Source organism: Pseudopodoces humilis, chromosome 8 (assembly GCF_049639895.1).
Source record: "Pseudopodoces humilis isolate 2021_Gansu_Grassland_sample_001 chromosome 8, ASM4963989v1, whole genome shotgun sequence".
Classification (NCBI taxonomy): domain Eukaryota; kingdom Metazoa; phylum Chordata; class Aves; order Passeriformes; family Paridae; genus Pseudopodoces; species Pseudopodoces humilis.
Genome location: NC_142207.1, coordinates 3145706 through 3167858, shown reverse-complemented (window position 1 = coordinate 3167858; position 22153 = coordinate 3145706).

Below are 22153 nucleotides of genomic sequence, written 5' to 3'. Positions count from 1 at the left end.
TTATCATTTTTATATCCAGAATGAAGAGGAAAAAGTTACTATTTTGCCAAAATACACACTTAAGTCTTAAGCCTTTTGGTGAGAGTTGTGACATTTCAACACTGGTATGTAAGAAGGAAAAGAAATTAAAAATGTCCTTGTAAGGAAGCATCTGTTTACCAATGGTGCTTGGCTATACCAAAGCCAGCCCTGTGTATTATAGCAGGATTTCAGAGGAAGAGAGGTAGAATATTTGGATGAATTTATATGAATTTAACAGAAGCAAATTTTAATAGTGGAGACTGACGTGTCTGAGTTTCTGAGAGCTATATGAGAACTGTATTGTAGAACAATAATCCTATAACAATCATACCTAGGTTGCTTTTGGTGGGACCAAAGCCCACATTTGCTTAATTAATCTACACTTTCTAGTTAAGCATGAAGTTTTTCACACCATCTCCCCACCAATCCAATGCAGGTGTTAACCATGAGCATTGGTTGTTTCTTGTTTGAGGAGCAGAGCTTTCAGGGAGGGCTCTGGGAAAGGAGCAACCAAGCCACACTGTCATGTTCAGCTGACACAGCTGTTTATTGTGCAGCCTCTCCTCCCTGCTTGGACCATTGCCACGGATGATTTAAGTGTGTTTGGAGGCCTGGTGGGTGCAGGAGCCTTGCTGGGCCGTCTCTGCTGGGACCAGCGACAGAAGAAGGCATCAGTCGTGCTCACTGGTTGGCAAACCCATGCAATGCCAAGAGTGAGGAAATTAAAATCTAATGCTCTTGAAATGGGCAGCCTGACGCATAATGGAGATGGGGCAGCGAGCCTGGGTATGTCAGGAGCATCACTTTAACCCAACAAGACACATGAAACCAGGCATGACACGCTGGCTTGCTGGCACGGGGATGGGTGCATCTGAAACAAAGGCAGTTTGCTGAAAATCAGATTCCCTTCACCCTAAACAATTTTCAGTTTGCAGGATTTCATGATTAACAGGCTTTTTAGGATATTTACAACTTTCTGGAGAGAGAGCTTTTTTTTTTTTTGTAAGAAAAAAGTTAAATGGAACACACACATTGCCTTTGAAATGTAGCCATAGGAAGGTCATATATTTAGGTGTTACATATTAAAATATTGATTTTCTAGAATATAAAACCCCTGCTTACAATAAATACAATGCAAGTCATAACCTTTATTATAAAAATATTCCAGTGTTCCATGGTAAAGGGTCATTAACATTGCTATACTGTAGAATTTGATCATTACTGGAGGATACTATGTTTTGTTTTTAATCAGGCAGTGATTTATATAGAAACTTATTAAGAACCAAGATATGGCTCATTTCTGATCTCTGACATGCTTAAAAGATGTTGCAAATTAAGGGATTGATCCTGTAGATCGCTGAGCAGATAGGAAGAAATGTCAATAAGCAAAGTGCTCACTCTGTCACTGGCCTGTACCTTGCACATCAGTAGATGGGGGAAACTGAGATGCTAAAGCTGTCCTGATCCCAGCCATCCCAAAGTCCCTGTACTTTAGGGGAAGTGAGGCATGTGATTATTTCTTTTATTTCAATTCTGGATGAATGGCTGAGAGCTGGTTTCTCTTTGAAGTGGAAAAACCTCACCCCTAAGCCTGTGTTTGGGTGTTCTCTCTTGAGGTGTTGGCTTTGTACCCTCCTGTACTTGATGGGTGTCAGACATTGTGAAGGGACACCTGGGGAATGGAGAGCTTTGGGAAGGGCTGATGGTGAGCAGAGGTGGCTGAGGGCATGGCTGAGAAGCTGAGGTACAACAGGGAGATGGTGTCCATCACACACAGACTTCAGCTCCTTGTAGTGAGGACAGGAACTCAACTTTAGTGGGGAAAATGGACTTTGATGGGGCTCTTCCACCTCAAGATATTCTGTGATTCCCCGTGCTGAAAACTGAGCCACACAGTGACAAGAGGAGTTCACACGAGCAGCTTTATGTGATAATTTATCATGCCTTTAATTAATTAATTTAAATTATTCAGGTTGCACTGCGTCACTCTCCTGGAGCAGTTCAGCCAGAAGGTTTGTGCTGGGGGACTCTTGGCTCCTGTCAGCATCACCAGTGCCCACAGAGCCACTCTCAGTGATAAGGAATTGTGTCCCCAAGCAGTGTGACGCAGACCACCTTCCTGGAACGTGGATCTGCCTGCAGCACTGGCACCTCCTGGGATGGGCATTGCTGAGGCTTTGGGATGGCAATAGCAGAGCCAAGGGTGCTGAAGGGAGGGAAATGCCACGTGGCAATTGAAATGGAAATGCTGGAAATGGAGAGTTCCTAGCAGAAAAAGCCTTGCCTTCATATAAGCCTCCCTTTTTGTGAGGAAATGTGTGAGCAGTGTGATGTCGAATGTTACCCAAGAAAGTTTCGTAGAGGGGAGCAAAATCTTCCTGTGCCAGAATGATCCTGCTACACATGCATTACTTATTAATGTGGGTGAGTTTGGTTTAAAGGGTTTCTTAAATATTTTTTTTTAGGTAGTGAATGTTTTCCATTATTTCAATTGGGAAAAGCCTGATAAAAGCAAATGTACACTCCACGTGTCGAAGAACACGCTACAGCTTTTTTATTCACATGCGAAACCTGCTTATATGTCACTTTATATGATTTTCTTTTTAAATTTTATTAGCTGAGTTTTAGTGCCCTTTAAAGTAAAAGTGATAGCATCCAGGTGCATTATGGGGTAGATGACACAACCCTGCCAACACACCTACGTGAATAATTCCCACATTTCCAGGCTCTGCCGTTTGTGAGGGAACAGGCAGATGTTTTGTGCTGTTGATACACAGAAGGCTCTCAGGCAGGCACCACCAGTCTGATTTTGAGACCATAAACTATATTTCACTCCTCTAAAGTGAAATATAGTAATTAAAAACCCCTGTTGTTCATTTTTTACATTTTTGTTTACATAATTTTTTTCTAATATTTTTCAGTTGTGATGAAAATTTAAAAAATTAAACAGCATATCAAACCCTCCCTACTTTACTTGCTTTCAGCCATTTGAAGCCTTCCTATGGCTACTCAAATGGAAAGAATGCCAGTTTTTGTCTTGAACAACCAACAAAAATATATGATTTTTTGAGGATAGTGAGAGGCACAAACTGCACCCCATGCAGTCACTTCTGTCTGTACCTACACGAGCCTGTTGCTGCTTAAAATTTTATATGGTTATTTCTTTTTAAACACCTCAGCAGATTAAAGCAAATACTTCTGCAACCTGAGTTTAAAGAAAAAAAAAAAAAAAAGAAGAAAAAAATAAACCCAGAAAAAGCCTTATATTCTTTTTTCTTCAAGCCTTTGATCCTGACTCTCCAGTCGTGGGAACCAGGAGAAGTCATCTCCTGTGAACTGTGAGTAGGAAGCTGCGAGGGAATCAGCAGATGAGTTTGAGCGTTAGGCCTTGTTTATGCTGGGGATTAAGTCATTTGTGGTCAGTACCCAAGGCAGCTGGGCTGCTGCAGGCTCCCAGCTCCCATCAGATGACATTCCTGCAGGGACAACCAGGGGCATCTCACTCCCCACCAGACCAGGGTGAATCCAGACCTGCTCCTGCTCCTCGTGTTCCCAACGTGTCAGATGGGAGCAGAGCTCCCTGGGTGAATGGAAAACTGCAGAGAATAAAAGGGTCCTGGAAGGGATTGAGCAAAACCATAATTTTATGGGTGTAGCAATAAACAGCCAAGCCAAGCCAGAGCTGCAGAAAACTCAGCGGCTGCTGCTCCCTGTTTCTCAAGGTCCTGAAGGAAAAAACAAAATCAGCAGATAGGGAAGTGAAGGGGGGAAAAAAACCCTAAATTGCTGCAATGCTCTGTCTGTGGGGCTATTTCAAATATCTGCCTGCATTTGGGAATAGCCTGGGTTGTGCTCTGAAAGTTTAAGACTTTTTTCCAAAGGTGGTTTTATTGTCAACCACCATTAGGGTAGATTTATTTTTTTCTAGCAGGCACATGGTTAACATCTTTCTGTGCTTCTAAATATAAACTCTCTTCCCAGTAGTACTATCCAGGTCTCACTCCTCCTCTATTTCTCTTCCTTTTTTTTTCTGTTCCTCTCCCTCTTTCTCCCTGTGTCACTGTGGATTTGATGAGGGTCCAAGTTACAACTGGATGCTGTGAGGATGGATTGCTGGTGAGATCTGTGCTGAGTTGCACCAACACTCTCTGTAAAGTTTTACTTTCGTGGAGTGTTATACAGTGACTTTTTATGTGTCTAAGAAATGGAAACATTTTGTCTCGTATAAAAAAAAAAAAAAAAAGAAATATTTTTATACTGTGCTCCATTCACAGACCACATCAGAGGTATTCTAAGAATAGAATAGATCAAATATATTTTATGGAAATATAATGAGAAAAGGATGTGTTCCCAAAACTCACTCTGAACAAAGGAATGCAACATAGTCAGGAATACTTTAATGCGCCTAACAATTTTCTCATGTGAAAGGCTGAAGGAACAGTCTTGGTTTGAAGAAATCTTCCAATTCTCCCCAGGCACCCTGAACTTGAAATCAGAACTAGGAAAGCTATATATTACAAAAAAAGAAAATGTATGGAAAAAGTGACTGAGGGCATTAACCATAAAAGACGTTTTGAAAAGAAAAATAACATCAATATGAAACATTTTGTCATGTTTCATTTCATTGATCATATATTTATTTTATGTGCTCTGGAGCAATGAAGCTTAGATGTAACTACATTTCAGGAGCCTCATATTAGACCTGTCATTTTCTTTGTGGTGAAAACTAAATAGCAAGGAAAAAAAAATAAAATAGATTGCAATTATTAGATTTGTGTTGGATTCCATTGGATTCTGCTTAAATACTTCAGAAAAAATGGAGCTTGGAAAAAGAGACATTACATTAACAGCTATTAAAGGCACTGCCTGTGTGACAGATAGAGAAGTAGGAGGTACACCTACAATGTAAAATAACGCATCTTTTCCACAGTAATGCAATATGTTCACCTTAAATAGGCTTGTAATTAAACCTGCCACTGTTGATTAGATCAACCATGTAGGAAAGATGCATTTGTATTAGTTCTAATTAAATCTGTTTTAAAGAAGTTGGAGTTGTGGGTTAGTTTTTCCACTCCCCAGTACAATAAACGTGTATTTCAGATGCTGCACGTGGCTACCCTGTAGTGGATCTCTGCTTAAAAGCCTTTTCTGTATCTGGTCTCTGATCTGATCTTCTCAGGTCTGAACTTCTTTTCTAGGCAAAACCCTCAATGATTTAAATTTGGGTTGTTACATGATGGATGGAATCTGGCCAGTGTGAGCACTATAAGAAATTTGTTTTAGCATTAATAAGGAAAAATATTTATTATAACTCGGGATTTTAGTCTTAATGTGTTTTTGTAATAAACATAAGGTTGGTTTAGAAGCTCCTAGTGGAGAAAAGTGGGGTAGGAAAGGCCTGATCTTGAGGAGCTCTGTCAGATTCTGGCACATTCTTGCCACTTTCTCCAGTGGTGGGTGGCATTACTCACACTCAGCATCTTTGAAGGTTGCTGGTATAAAGCCCAATGAGATCCACTGTGTTCTCAGAACCCTCTGCTGGAGTCTGACACCCTGCTAGAGATAAAAGTCATACTCCCCTAGGATTGTCTAGAGTGAGGATTTTGGCCCTAAGTGAAAATTTTCAGCTATATCGTGCAATGCAATCTATAAATGCGAACGAAGTCCCACTGTGGTGGTAATTTATCTGGGGACATTTAGTGCAGTTCAGGTCTCTGAGCAGGCTTTCAAAGGTGTAAGTCCAGGGGAATTTCAGCAGCCTTTCTCTCAGTTCATCATCCCTCCTCTCAGTGCAGAGCAGGTTGTAGGTTCACAGTGAAAATGAAGGGATTGGAGACTTTGGGCTCCTTCCCGATGCTTGAACCCGTTGAGCTTTTGGGCTTTCTCCTTGTCATGGTCCTGGTGACTTTGTTTGGGCACGTGCCAAAACTCTTTCTCCAAGGCAGGATGAGTCTGGAGTGCAGAGGTCCATCACTGGGACCATCCCCAGGATGGGATGACGGCCAGAGATGCTGATTCACCTCTGGGCACAGCGTGGCTCTGCTCCTTTGGATTCCTCCTTTGCTACCAGCAGCCAAGTGGGTCAGGAATTGTGTGATCGTGTCTCTGTGAATGCCAAACTTTATTTCTGAAGCAACCCAAGTGCACTGAAAACCTTCAGCAACTGAGAGTGCTCTGTTTCACATTGTAACACAATTGGAAAAAAATAACTTGTGCTATGTTTTCATATTGATTTTCCTTCTCTTGGTGCAGCATTTTCAATTTAAATGGCAGCAGACTGAGGCACAGAATGGGAAAGAATTTTTTGAGCTCTGCAACTGGGAAAAGAGCCTGGTTTTCTGATTTTGTGTCCATGTTATCCAATTAAATTTTGTCACTGTCCTGTGATTTCATGTCCAGTGCAGTATTACTTGCACAGAAAAGCTAATTATGGAATAAGTATGAAAGTGCCCATATTTAATTACTACTATATAGTATATTGAGGAAGAAGACTTTTTTTTCCCTAAAATTATTTTAATTAACATGAAAGAAAGTTTCTGCTGATTTTTATTGTCATAAGATAGAGAGAAAATTATTTCATGCTACCATTGAACTATATTTAACTTCCATCTTTCTATCTACAACAAAAAACTTAAAAATTAGTTTGTCAGATTTTATTGCTCCTTTTCATCTCCTAAGTGTTTTCTTCAAGTACCATTAAATAATGTTACAATTTTTAGAATATCATTTATCAGACAGTAAAAGTTTAATTTTTGTTTATAAGTTGTATGTTTTGTCCTTTTTTATATTTCTTAGCTGAGGGGGAAATCTTCTACCTTGCAGAAACCTGATATTTTGGACCAGATCCCTGTCTGAACAGGTTGTATGCTGCCCTTTTCAAAATCAAGCTATCAGAGGATGCCCTTCAGCAGAAGTGTTAAGAGGACTTGGTGAGCTTAACATGTTTCGCCTGCTTAATTTAATTTGGAAAAATTCAACCAGAAAATGAAGTTATTAACAGGTTGGTACATTCAGAGATAAGATGATGTCACAGGAAAGCAGTCAAGTGGGCAGCTTGTCAAAATATAAAATATGTATCTGTCAGAATCAAATGATAGATAAGCTGTGGCTGGGTGTAGGATGCAGTGAAAATAGTGTGCTAAAAATTGAAGCTGAATCCCACCAGTCTGGAGCACAAGCTTTTAGTAACTATTGTGGTGAGCAGAAACACAACAATCCTGGGGACATGAACTGTGCTGCTTAAACAGGGTGTGTGCAGTTTCTGGCCAGTAGCCAGAAGCACATTCATCGCCATGAGACCTCCACGGGACAGCAGAGACCTTGAAGGTGTGGCTGTTCTGGTGGGGACTGAAACCAGCTATGGGGTCCCCAATGTGAGAGAACCTGGAGCTGCTGGAGAGAGTCCAGGGGAGGCCACGGAGCTGCTCCCAGGGCTGGAGCCCTTTTCCCAGACTGGGAGAGCTGGGGGTGTTCACCTGCACCTGGAGAAGGCTCCAGAGAGAGCTCAGAGACTCTTCCAGGGCCCAGAGGGGCTCCAGGAGAACTGGAGAGGGACTGGGGACAAGGGATGGAGGAAAATGATAAGGGGAAATGGTTTCACACTGACAGAGAGCAGGCTTAGATTAGAGATTAGGAAGAAATTCTTTTCTGTGAGGGTGGTGAGGCCCTGCCACAGGGTTCCAGAGAAGCTGTGGCTGCGCCATCCCTGGAATTGTTCAAGGCTGGGTTGGACAGAGCTTGGAGCAGCCTGGGATAGTGAAGGTGTCCCTGTCCATGGCAGGAGGGTTGGAACAATCTGACCCTTAATGGTCCCTTCCAACCCAAACCAGTCAAGGATTCTATAACTGAAGTTAGGACACCCCATCAGCTCAGACAGGCCAAAATGAGCATAAATGAGTAAATCTTTCCCTGGGTAGCTTGGAAACTTTTGAGGTCTTAAAATGTGAAAATAATCTGTCTGGGCAATGTAATGAGCATTTCTGTGTCGGAGAGGTCAGATGAAAGAGAGGAGTCTCCAGTGTATTCTCCAGGAACATGTACATGTCGTGTTCCATCACAGTGCCCTTCCTGCCTTCTGGCTTGTCATCTCAAATAGCTGGCACCAGGAGGTTAAAGTTAATAAACTTGGGAATTTTAAATGGCAATTTGGAGTCTCCTATGAGCAAAACAGAAGAGGCCACTTAGCAAGGAATGCAGTCGAACTCCCAAATACTGTGATGGCAAAAATGAAAGAAATACCATTATAATAAAAGTCAGTATTGTGTTATCATTGAATTTGGGAAAATGACCCCGTTTGTGTGGAACTTCATTCACTGCAAGTTGCAAAACTGAGCTTAAAGGCTCTAAACTCTTGGGGACAGCTCATGAAATGTGTCTGTTTGTTCAGGATCTTCCGTGATGCAGAGCTTAATTGTGATGGGAATTCTTAGGACTAACAGAATACAAAGAGTAGAAGCCCTAAATAAAATGCTGCTCTTATATTTAAAGGTCAGAAGGGACTGGTCTGACCCCTTGATCTATAGGCTGTAGTGTTTTTTTCACTAATATCATGATATTTCCAATTTATGCTTCAGCTTGAACAGTTCCTAAAGACTCAGCTTGAGGTACATTCTTCCTTGGGAAAAAATAAATTTTACTATGTTGTTCTATTCTAAATTTTTTTCAGTATAGAAAATATTTCTCACTTAAATTTCTTTAAGCTTCTGACTTTCAGAATTTGATTCTTATTATTTATGCCTGAATAAATTTAACTTTTTTCAAAATCTTTCTCTTTCGTAAATGAAACAGGTGGACTGTAAATCTGCAATGGCTCTTAAAAACTGTCATTTTTGGATTTTATTTTTTTCTCCCCTGAGTTAATTCCAGCAAGTTTTCCAGGCATTTTATTGTGTTAGTTGTAGAACTGAGTATTTTTAGGTTCAGTTTTGTGGGGATATTTTTTGTTTCCTAATAGTTTTCCCATTGCTGTATACTGGGGAGACAGCAACACTCTGCTGCTGTTGTTCTCCATTTTAAGTACTCAAGGATCACATTCTTCCTTTGGAACTTCAAGCTGTTGGCATTTTATGTGTTACATTTAATCTATATCATGTTAATTTTTTATTCAACAATAATTGTGATGGTGATATAGAATGATCTATAGTGCTGCTGTACAAATTTAAAACATCATAGATATGTATCAACTCTTAAACTGGAACCTATCATGCATTTTTGGTTAAAATCTGAAAATAAATTGCAAATCTTCCAGCATGAGGAGCTCTGTTTCAGACTTGTGTAAGGACAATGCTCCTGTAATTGAAAGAAAAAGAGAAAAAGGAAATTTGGGAAACTGTTAGTCTACATGTGGCATACTTTTTTCTCTTGAATTGAAAATAAAAAAAATAAAAATCCATTGACACATTTGGACTGAAAAACCTCTTTGCTGCACATGTTTTATATATGTGGGTTTATTACACAGATCATGCGTCTTAATTAGGTAATTTATATTGTCTTATCCAAAGAAGATGTTCTTGTTCAATTGGATACACAATGAAAGTTTCAAGAAAACTCATTAATCCTGTGTTTACAGAGATCAGAGCATGGCCAGGAAATAACAACAACTACAAATGTATCTCTGTATGCTGAGGCAGTTACCTACGGGATTGTGTTCTCTGGATAATTGTGTTTGTAAATGTAGATGTATACACAATACAGGTAGGGATGAATCGTACTTTTAGTGGGACTTTTTCTTCCTAATTCTCTTCCTGAAACTAAATGTATTACATGCATCTACTGTGCAGATTTTGAAGCAAAAATTTACCGATAAATCAAAGTGATATCAATGAGGAAAGTTCAGTCATTTTGTTATCTCGGACAATTTGAGCACTGATGTTTCAGAGGGGTAATGGCAACTTGAATTTGAGCTCTCCTGACCTGTTTTTTCCTCCTTCCCATAAAAACTTGGTATTTCCTAAGTGAGTATTTTCCTTCCTTATACTAATCTGACACTGTTCACCCAGAAACTGAATCTAGTTATCGCTGGTTAGGCTAATTAAGATTTCTTGGTTTCTCTCCCCCTTTGTCATTAAGCTGGATTTGAGCTTCACATACCCTTGTAATTACTTTGAAATTCCAAGTCTCCTTGCAAATACTTTGAGAAATCTGAAATCTAAATGGTTCCCAAGTTTAAAATAGGATGTTCCCTTGTTGAAAGGCAAAAAAGCAATATTGTTATATTTGTATTCTGATGAAATTCATTATGTACAATATAATTTGTGTCTCCATAACAATCTACTCTTCTTCAATTAGGGATTAAGCCAGATACTTTATTTTCTCTAGATCTTTTTAGTAATTTTTTTTTCATTGAAAATACAGAAGGAATTTGAAGTGTTACTGGCAGTAAAATATATGTTTGCAGAGTTTTTCTTCTGTTTATTGTAAATCAGTTACAGAACAGCAATCCATGGCATCAGTCCAGGAAATTGAGATTATGAAGTTAGGCAGTAAAAAGATGAACAAAAAAATCCACGTTTATAAATGTCGATGAGCATCTTCCTCGCCATGCAGTGAGGACCTGCTCCAGCTCCCTTTGAAGTCAACAAGAAAACTCTCACCAGCTTCCAGTGGGATTTGGCTGTGACCCTGATTTCCCACATTTGCATCCAGTTTGGGGTGGGATACGGCAAAAGGGAGGGCAGGCAGAGAACTGTAACTGATGGGATTGGAGCAAGGGCCTTGGATGCAGTGGGGAAGGAAGGTGGAGAGATGAAGTTATCACACCAGTTCCATTATCCGTGGGAACATGAGCACTGGAAATGGTGCCACAAAGGGTGGCCAATTATTTGATGTGCTACGAGCCTTCACTGCTGTCCACAACTGCAGGTCCCTGAAGAACATCTGAAGTGTAACCTAGGAGAAATCTGTTGTAATTTGCTCTCCTGCTCTCTGTATTTATAAGCCTACAATATTGTAAGTTTTTACTGTGGGTGGACAAGCAACATCCACTCATATCAAAGAAGATACAAGTACAGATAAATATAACTTTATACATTCATTTTTATATAACTTATGCAAATGTATGCACAAGTTAGTCACAGTCCCCAGGCTGGCAGCAGATCTGATGTGGCCATTGTTGTAGCTTATTTTGAATGCCAGTGTTGCTGGACAATCCTGCTGCCTCCAAGCAGAGCTTTGCATGTGTACATTTGTCTGCTAGAGCAAGGTTTGGCTGGATGGAGATGGCAGGATGGGACACAGAGGGGCACAGTCACGGCAGCTCTTCATCCCTCCAGCCAAGGTGTGGCTTAGGCAAACTGCACGTGGATGCCCTCAGTGTTTTGTCCTTTGAGGGCATTACAGAGAAGGGTTGAAGTCTGAAAACCGAGGCACAGGGAGCTGGCTTATGAACGGACTGCAGCCCTCAGTGGCATCTGTATATTCACAGAATGGTTTGGGTTAAAGATCATCTCATTGCACCCCCTGCCATAGGCAGAAACATCTTCCACTGGACCAGGTTGCCCAGAGCCCCATCCAACCATCTCCTTGCTCAGCCTCATCTCCTCATCAGCCACCTCCTGTGACAGCTAGAGTGTTATTCTCCACCTTTTGAATTAAATAAAAAATTGTCTTTTACCCCATTGCACAGCTGGTTTCTCCAGAAAAGAATAATTTACTTTAGCACTTGCTGTTGAGTTCTAACTCAGCATCTTAAAAAATAAATCAAAGACTATAGACACAGCAGCTTGTTGTTCCTTTCTGTGTGAACTATCTGTTCCCCAAAGACTAAACAGAACAAAAGGGACAGTTTTGGTATGCTGGGTTCAATTGTCAAAATTAGTATTCTTAATGTTCTTCCTTATTTTAAACACCCATGAATAACTTGGTCCCTACTGCTTAGATTATAGATTTTAGTGTATGAATTTTAATAATTCTAATTAATGGTGCTATCTTTATTATATTACTTTGTACTTGGGTTCACTCTTTCATCACAAGATCTCAAAGCACTGTACTAAGCTGCACCAAATCTTTGTAAAGTAGATGAATTTTAGCCTATTGAGTTTATGTATTGGATAAGTGTAGTAAAGGGAATGAACAGTTTTTCCAAAGTTCATTTCAGAGCTTTGCATTGATTCTCTGCAATATTTAAACACTGGGAGAACTAGGCTCCAGAAAACTTGACTCCCACTTCTACCCGCTAAATTATGGATCTCTTTACTCCCCATTTTGAATTTCAAGTAATCTTTGAAAAATTTGTATTCGTGAGTCTTCAAATATGAATAGTGATAATTATATCAATATTATTAATATGCACTATTAAAAGAAATAAATCTACATTTGCAAAGCTTTGAAGTGCTTGCAAAAGCGGAACTTTTAAATGAAAGTGTGTTTTTAAATCATGTATGTATTACAGAAATCTGTTAAGACAGTCTCACAAAGATCTGCATATGCTCAGAGCATGATTCATGTGCTCCTGCAGCTATGCCCTGCAAGCATCACAGATATCTGGTGGAACAGACCTGCTCAGCACCTCACAGGTTTTTTCTCAAACCAGTTTTGTTGTGTTTCCTCTTATTTGTTAATTATGGCAATTTTAAAAAATCTGTATATATATATATATAAATTTGTGTGTGATTTTTATGGTGCTGTGAGAATGACCACCTGGAGAATCTGTCTGCTAAATCCACAACAGACCTCTGTGGTGGACTGTTATCTCTGATAATCTCACCTTTCAAATCCACCAATTATTGAGGATATTGTAGCACTTTCCTTAAAACTTCCTCTCCTTTCCAACTGCTCTACACCAAGGTGAGAGCTGGTCATTCACCCTCTGGATTTCCTTCTTCTAAAGGATTTTCATATCTAAGATTTATCAAATAGTTCAAACTGCTGTATCATAACTCTTTCTTTTCCATTTGGACATTTTAAGACACTTACTTAGCTGGTTTAAAAATAATGAACTTGTGACCTTTGGTTGACATTCCAAGCTCGTGTTTTGAAGGCTGTGCTTGTATTTTGAGGTTGCTGCCTAGGAAAATCAAGACAAACTGAACTGACTAATTCTTAGTGCTTACCTCCTTCCAATGCTTTTTTTTTGGGGAGGGGGAGTAGTTTTAGTCTAAATGAGCGTGTTTAAGTAGCAGTCTCTGCCCAGGCTGCTGAAGGCAGAAGGTGCCTGAGAGTGAAGCAAAACTGTTTTGAAGAGCAGGATTGGATTCTCTGTCTCTTCTGCACTAACCACCAACAGCTGGAGAACAGGCTGCAAGAGGCAGGAGGATCACGTCTCATGGACATGTGAGCAAAGGCTTGAGGCTTAGCAAAGTTTCCAGGGGAAAGGTACAGGTTTATTCATTGCCTTTGCTTGACTGTCTGTATTTTAATGGAATGGAAGTTTTTAAATGCTAGTACAGCTCTTTGTAAAATATGTAAATTGTAGTCTGTGGACTTTCTGCATCAGTGTAGCAATATGTGGTTTTTTGTTTTTTTTTAGTTTATAGCTATTTTTACCAAATTGTTGAACAATGCAGCTAAAAAGCAACAGGGAACGACTTAGGCAGGAGGGGGAGATAAGAAAAATTGGGTGAAAGACAAAATGATGTCTTTATGCATCCAGGGAGTCTTCAGACCTTTGCACTGTGACTTCAAACCCTGAATTAGTGGATTCTACCTATTCCAGCAGAAGTTTTGGTCAGAGCAGCAGTATATGGGAGGATGTCCCATGGCAATTTATGTTTCTCAGTAATGATGGCACAGTGCCTGTACCTATCTGGTTCCAGGTCATATGTGGTCAGAAGATGTTTGATCTCCTCCAGAAGACAAGGAGTATCCCACAGCCACCTTAATTTCATCCGCTCTGGCATCTGCTGAAACATCTGGTGGTGGCTGGTGTTGGAGACATTACAGTGGATGTGCTGGGAAACCCATCTGGCTCAGGATGAGAGTTTTTCTGCTGCTCTGTGCAACATTGGAGGATCTGGAAGTCCTTCACGCTCTGACCTTTAGGAAGTTGAAATGCTCAGTGCAGGGCTGTCATTGAAAAAGCAGCATTTCCTGCTTAAAACTTTGTGAGGCATATTTTTATTTTAACTGTGTAATTATAACCACTGCTTAAAAATGGGGTCTTTTTAAATGTTACCTTAGAGCATTGTATTTTAGTGCAAAAATCCACCTTTTGTTTCACAGTGCTACTCTTTTGTAGAATGTAGTTATGTGGGGATAGTGTTGACTAGTAATTATTTACTTGGTCAGATGGGTTAGTTTTCCTTCAAACTATGCATTTCATTTTAGCAGTGGTGTCTTAAATAGTAATTCAGAGAAAAGCTGCATAAGATAGAAGCTTCACAGAGGAGGGGAAGGAAAAAAATCCAAACAAAATAAAAAACAAACCCAAAAAGCCACCACACACAAGTTGGAAGGGCTTAGAATAAATTATTGCGTGTCATTCTGTGGGAAAATCTTCCCGTACGGATGCTGTGTTGTTCTCAACGTGAGTGCCAGATCCACTCAGCTCTGCTTTGCACTTCTGTCACCCTTATCACTCATGAGACGATCCTCCTCCACTGTAAGTGCTACCCCCAGCGGCATGTATTCATTTATAGGACTTGCATGCTTGTGCTGAAGTCAGACACCCAAGAGGCACAGGATGAATTGACAGTATAGGCAGATGCTTTCAGCAAAGGAACCAGGATGTTAAAAGAGCTTTAGCGTGGTTATTGTTTTGCCAGGCAAATCCATGTACTTGTCATCAAGGTGTTCAGGAGTATTTCAGCCTCGTCGTACAAGCTGAATACAAGAGCTGTAATCAAGAGTTACATCATTTGGTGAGACAAGACCTTGAGGAATACAGCAAAGGGAAATGTGCATAATTAGAACAGTTCAGTTACAAGGGAAAAGGGGCTTTGATAGTGTTAGAAATGCAGCTGAAACATGCAGCCTCCATTGCCCTGTCATCAGGCATTAGATGGTAGATGTCAAGGGGCCAGGGGGATCTCAGGATCCAGTGAAGGAGTGTGGGGTTCCCTCTTTTGAACCTTTCCAACCCTCAGGAAAACATCTAAGGTGACTATCTACTGAACCAGAAGGTCTCCTTCTCCATTTGCAGACAAACACCAAACCAGAGATTAAAACAAGAGTCACTAACTAAAAAAAAGAATTTAAAAGCAGTTTGTTTTGATAGTTTTTCTCAGAAAAGAATGCTGAGAAATAGGAGCATGACCAATTCCTCTGCCACCTCAAAATTCCTGTAAAGGAAGAGGCTGACATGAAGAGGGGCCAGACGTGGTGACAGGGAACACGTCGTAGGTCGTCAAACGCCTTGGGGCCAATGCGCTTCCCATGGTGATTTCCACACTGACAAAGTTGCCAAAATCCTTCCTAGAAATTTCACTTGGTGGAATAAAAAAAAAAACAACTTTAGTGACACCCGTTCTAAGTATGCAACATCCAGCCTGCTTTATTTAGATTTTTCACAAAATATTTATCACTGCCATAGTGATATCTATCCTAAAAAAAGAGACGATGTTTCAAAGCAATTTGACCTCCTCTAGACCCTATCCAGAGACATCTCTATTCTTACACATGTATTATTGGCAAATGTTTTGAATTTTTGAGTTTGTAGAGGAAAATGTTCAACATCTCAGGGATTCTTGAGCCATGGGAGACTGCTTTCCACCCACCACTGAGTAGGTTACCAGACAATACTTAATGTTTAGGTATCAAATATGTTGTAACTATGCCTGGGTGTGCACTGAATTTATTACATTGCTCCTCTTTGCTTTTTCATTTTCCTATTTATTATAAGACGAAGCTTTCTGGTGAGTGGGGCACACCACTCAGGGAGCACTGGAGGAAGGATTTCATCACTGATGCTCTTCCAAGACATCAACACCAACTGGCATCACTGGCATTCACCTTTTGGGTGAGACTGTGACTGGAATCCTCTCTCTCAAAGCAAACACTACAGGTGAGTTCTTCTGAAATGAAATGATTTCCTGATGATATGAGACTCAAGGTTGGACATTTTTTTCCTTGAATCTGCTGGCCGGGCCCTGCTGGGTGCTGTGGAACGCCAGCAGTGCTATGAATATCAGGAATGCTAATAATGGGGTCCCATTTCTAACTTGGGAACAAAGGTTTCATTGCGTGCACATAACTTCCACGGGCAAGCATTCCTCTTGTCTTGCTGGATGCGGGGTGTGACTCTGCGTGAATAACCCCAGTCCTTTAAAAGAGTACTGGAAGACAGTCAAAGAATTGTTTCTTTGCCAATAATCGTAGCGTGGGGAGGCGCCAGGCTCAGGTTTTAATCCTGAAAATGATTCCAGTATAGGGAAGGAGGTAAATATAGAGTGCAATCTGAGATCTAGGTCTTCGTTGGGTTTGGAGGTCTGCTTACTGGGGGTTTTATTGCTGTGCTCTTGGGTTTTTTAAAATTTCATTTTTTAGTAGTTTAATTAATTTATCCTTATATTCTCTGAACAATTCATAGTGTTGCTTGTTACTAAATGATTCCAGGGTGTTTAACATGTTTAAGCCAATAGCAGAGGTCAGAGGAACGGTATCTAAAGACCGCACGGAGAGCATCTGCATATTTGATCTTGTTTGTGCCAGATTCCTGGCTCTCTCTGTCTTAGGAATACCCAAGAGGGTCGCAGTTGTCATAAGCATGTCTTAAGTGGGTGCTTCAGAATCGTCCTGGGTTGGTATTGAGCCAATCCAGCAGCTTCCTCGCATGAAGTATGCGCAGCGGAAGAGGGAGCAAGGGAGGAGGAATGCATGGCATTCCCCTCCGTCTCTCTGGCACAATTGTCCTGGTGGTCCTGTTTCAGCTGGTGGAATCCAGAACAGAACCTTGGCTGTGCTAGGGCACGTGAAGCTCCTTTTTCTGGCCCTTATATAGCACAGGTTCGCAGCACGACTGGCAGGGTGGGTTTGCAGCTCCTTTTCCTCTTTGCTCAGCCACAACGAGCCCAAACGTGACAGCTTTAGGAATCTGGCCCTGTATTTCCAAACTCCATGCAAATATGGTAATAATAGCTAAACTGACATTTGCTTTCGCTTCTGTATAGTATATCTTTAATATGATTACTGCCCTTAACATTTAAAGGAACTTTGACAGTTATGTAATCCCTTCAACATTGAAGTACAACAGGAATTTATTATTAAGTGCAGTGGCTGGAAATGGAGCACTTTTTTCATTCATACTATAAACAGTTATGTTGGATTAGTAATCCTGCTTGTCAGAGTTGTTCACTGTTTGATATTAATCAGCAGGTTTATGAAAGGTGCAATAGAAGGCAGAAATGAGAAGTGAAGAAGTTGTAAACCTTAGTTCCATAAAATCTGACTCTATGTATTGCTCAGGTTCACAGCATTTCTTGCAGTGACCTCAGACTGAGGAGAAAGGAAGTGTTGCGTTATGGTAGTGGTGCCTCTATCTTTTGGTAAACATATATTTAGTTTCTTGCTATATACATGCAATAGCTGGTAGTGATTGAAGCCCAGACCTTTGAGAACATTTTTAGGTTGTTTTGTTAAGAGTGTGCTTTTCAGATTGTTGTGTAGATCGAGCATGATACAACCTAGCAAAACACTTAATGATCAAATATTACATGACAAAATGAACACCATCTCCTTTTGGTGCTTATCCGCTATTAAAATCATGTGCAAATCACTTCACCTGAATATTTCTACCTAATTTGTGGGTTGTTATCTTTGAGCTACATAATTAATTTCTGTGTCTTGCAAACACTGTTGCACTGCAGGTTTGTTGTTGATGTTTTTCTTTTTTTTTTTTTTAACACTTCTGAGTCTCTAGTACATATTCATGCAGCACATACAGAGGAGCCAGGTCCTCTGGTTGGAAATGTCATTCTGTGAGATCTTTAGATGATCAAAGTGACAATGACACCATTGTAATGCAACATGTCTTCAAACAGTGCATAATAAATTACCATGATTGGTTAATGAACATGCATGATTAATGAAACAAAATATAGACATATAATAAAGGCTTTTCTTGTAAATGTCAGTCATACTCCTTGTTCAAATGCTTCTGGATATGTCCCTTATACACCTTGCAGAACAGTTGACATATATGTATGTAGATATACAGCAGGGAAATCAAAATACAATATATAATCTTTCCACTAGAAGTGAAATTAAACTTGAATAACATATTTGACAGGTTTCAGTACTTCGGTTTGTTTCAAGTTAATTTTTCCCCCTATTTCTGATTTGCTTATCACAGCTTTGTTTTGGCATTGAAAAAAAATAAATCTTCATTGAATAACATTGGAATTTGTTAAACTATGTATATCTTTCACTGATCACTTTTAAAGCAACATGGCATTAGCTTTTAAAATCTTTGGGGCTAAATTTAGCATTTGCTTGTGGTAGGATCAAAAGTGTCAAAAAATCTGCATCACTGCCTCATTATCAATCACTGGGATATTTCTGGAGAAGCAGTTTGATTTGCATCGTTGGACCTCCTACCTAGCATCACAGAAGGCTGTGCATCAATAAAATTAACTTTTGTCACTCAAACCAAATTGGGCTGAGGCGCCCCTGCCAGAACAGCTCATGTGCATGCGAGGAGCGTGGCTGATCCCGGAAACGCTCGAACCTTGTTTGGGAAGGCAGAATAAAAGAATTAATCCACTTCTGGGTGTTGTCCCTGAGCTTTCTCTATGGCTCGAAAGAAATCCAGCAGGAGGGCGATAGATGCCCCTCACACAGAGCCAGAAACATGAAAGGTCTGGATCCAACCAGCACAGCGATGGGCTGGACCAGATCCGGCCTGCTCCATCCCGGTGTGCAGAGCCCTGCCCAGCTGTGCCTCACCTGTGGAAGCCTTGGAGCTGTGATTTACAGTGCAGCCGCCCTTTGCTCAGCTCCCTGTTGCTCTGGAGGAAGTTGCTGAAGCTCTTTGCAGAGCACAGCGTACCTCTCATCTCCTGCCAGCTCTGCAGAGCAGAGCAGTTCCCGAAGGCAGGATCACCACCCTCGTCGTCTCCTCCATCCTTCGCCAAGCGGGAGACGCTGCTCTTCCAACATCTGGAGGTCTGGTCTGCAGCATGGGGTGCCTGGGGTTCACACGCTCCCCTTCTCCACAGATCTAGCTCCAGCCATGCTGGGAGCCTTTCCCAGTGAAGCCCAGCGTGGCTGGCTGTCCTCGCTGCCAGCAGGCCACAGCAGCAAGGCAATAAAAAGACAAAAAGTCACAGCCTTCCTAAAACATCTATTATTTTTTGCTGGAGGTTGAATTAGCCAGGGTGGAGGGAGGTGCATGTGTCCTGCCTGGCTGCATCCTGCCTTGCAGCCAACCCACACAAGAGACAGAGCTGATTTTTCTTGGGCCTTCTGGCAAAAGAAACAACTCTGTAAAACCTTACCCATTCTGAAACATTTTGTGCGGTTTTAAGATAAAAGCGAGTGTATGTTCCTAGGCATCGGATTCTAAATAACAGATCATCATCCAGTAACTGTTTTTTTCGCCCCTCCTCTCCCATATATCTTTCAGGTGTTCAGCACTTTGTTATAATTATACATGATATTAACTGCTAAAGATGTGTCTGTAGTATATCCAGTCCTCTATCCTCCTGTGAATCCATCCGTAGCCCATTGATATGGTCCTCATCCATATTTACTGATAGACTCTGTTATTCTTTGAATTCACGATGAAGAGTGGTAGTTTTCTGTGTTTCTGGGGTTTTGGTTGGTTTGTTTGGGATTTAAGCTGTTCCATAGCTGCAGTTTGCCCCAGGAACTGCACTGAGCTTTTTATCCCCTCAGGAAAAAGGTAACAATTTATGGAGAGACTGCAAAAAGGCAGGATTAGGGGATTTTAGAAAATGTAAACCTTCTCCTTTTCGTGTTGTACAGGCCTTTCCCAAAATGTCATTCCTAAGGAAAATGTGCTACTGTAGTGTAGATGGATGAAAAGTTTAAATTTGAGTTTGAACAAAGTCAGCATATGTGCACTCTTCATCATTTAAATAATTGTTTCAGTATTGTCTGTGAAGCAAATATTTAGACTTTGATCTACTTTTAAAGACAGATACTTCTTGAAAATTTTCCTAAGCATTTTCCCTCATTTCCTGAGCCAAGGAAACAATTTTTCAAAGCCTAAATCAGCTTGTTTTATCTCAGAGGAAATAATGTTATTTTAGCATACCTGGTAGAGCTAACTGAAATATTAAGAAACCTCAAATGTTCGCTTTTGTGCAAGGATTTCTGAAAAGGGCAAATCCAAACAGGACAAAATAATTTCCATTAAACCCTTAAGCAAATGAAATGTACAGATTTGCACAGTATTTTTAGTAATATTATTCCAATTCTAATTAACAAGTAAACCAGGCCACATGCAAATTCAAATGAAATTTTATTAAATTTTATCAAATTAATGGTATGGGACATGAAAGGAAATAATCTTAAAAATATCAGCAGAACACTCACTGGCAATAATTCTTCTTGACTTCTCTTTCTTTTATTCTACTGTGAGGCCTTGGACAAATGATACAGAAAGAAAGAGATGGACTTGTATAAATTGCTCTCTGTGCTGGGTGAGAAATAGCTTTAAGAGGCTGAACTCTCATGGCAAGGTCTGAGCCAAAATACTAAGAATGGCAATGTTTGGTAAACCAGCTTTGCAATTGAAACCAATTTTTTAAATTTTAAATTGTTTGTTAAATTAATTGCAGGACGAAAAGTGGGATGCTCCTTTTTAAAAAAACAAAACTGTTCACCTCTGACATCTGTCGTCCTGGTATCGGTCATTTTGACTAATCATGGGATGAGCTCTGCTGGTGTTTGGAACCAAGTTCCAAAGATGAATTAGTGGCATCACTTGGAAACAGATTTTACAACTGAAAGTAAATAAACTGCGAAAAATCTAATCCAGAAGACAAAATTAATTAGCATGAGAGCAATCTATCAAAGCATCCACAAAAATAGAAAAGCTACCACTTGTTTGAAGCAAACAGTCCCTTCCTTTCCCTTCACTTTCTACCCTTTAAAATAGAAGGTGATTTCTAATATCTGCATGCTATATTTTTTTTCCTTTCAATTTATTCCTTTGTAACTGACTCTGAGCAGTCTCCCTGTCTGAAAGGCATTTGTAATACCACCTAATTTCTTTCTAGTTTCTTCAAGGTTAAGAATATCCATAGGTATCCATTTAGGGCATATTTATTCAATGGTTAGAAAGTACACCAAACTGTTGTCTAGTGTCTTTGCTTATTTTAGGAGCAAACATAAACACGAAGAAACTATAATCCTGGTGTAATGTAGGAATCTAATTAAGACTAATGAGGCAACATTAAATTTAATGTATGATGCATTTTATATGCCTTACCATTAGAGCTGCAGCAAGCTGTTCGTCAGAGTGTCGAACTTTGGTGAATAAGCCCCTCAAGGCATTGTTAAACAATCTGGGCTCAGGCCTTCTCCTGCCCATTAGGTTGTGTTGGTCTTGGAAAAAATCTAGATATAAATGGAAATTTGGGTGTGGGGGGAGTAAAAGGGGGAAGCCTCAAGAAGTTCTGCCCATCTTTGAATGGCTCAGGAAGGAGATAAAAAGGGAAGATAAATGGATGGCTGCATGTGAGACCCTCGAGGAGGTACCAGGCTGGGACAGAAGGGAGGAGGGCCAAGTGTAATGTGTGAGCTGCTGCTTGAGAGGCACCTAGAGCAACGGGAGTGGGAAAAGGCTGGGATTTAAGTGACAGTTTATCAAGAAAAATGGGCATGGTGATTGTTGCTTAACAGATAATTAACAGGATAGGTTTTTGTTTGTTTTTTTTTTTACTTCTTATTAAATTCAGGAAGTTCAGTAAGCCCTTACATGTACCTTAACTGTACAGAAAAATAGGAATATAGCTCCAGAGATTCTGCTGCCCAAAATTCTTCCCCCCTGTACAAATGGAAGACTCCTCCAACAATACGAACAAAACTTTTAGCAATGATTTATCACATAACCCTTCACCGAGCCTGTTTAAGTCCCCATAACTGGGGGGATTCAAGACTTGTAGATGTGGGACCTGGGGACACCCTGAGCTTGTCTCTGATGGGCTGACAGTTCAATCTTAGAGGGCTTTCCCAGCACAAATGACTTTACATTTGTCTTAACATGCAGGGAAGTATAAAGGATCCAATGAGG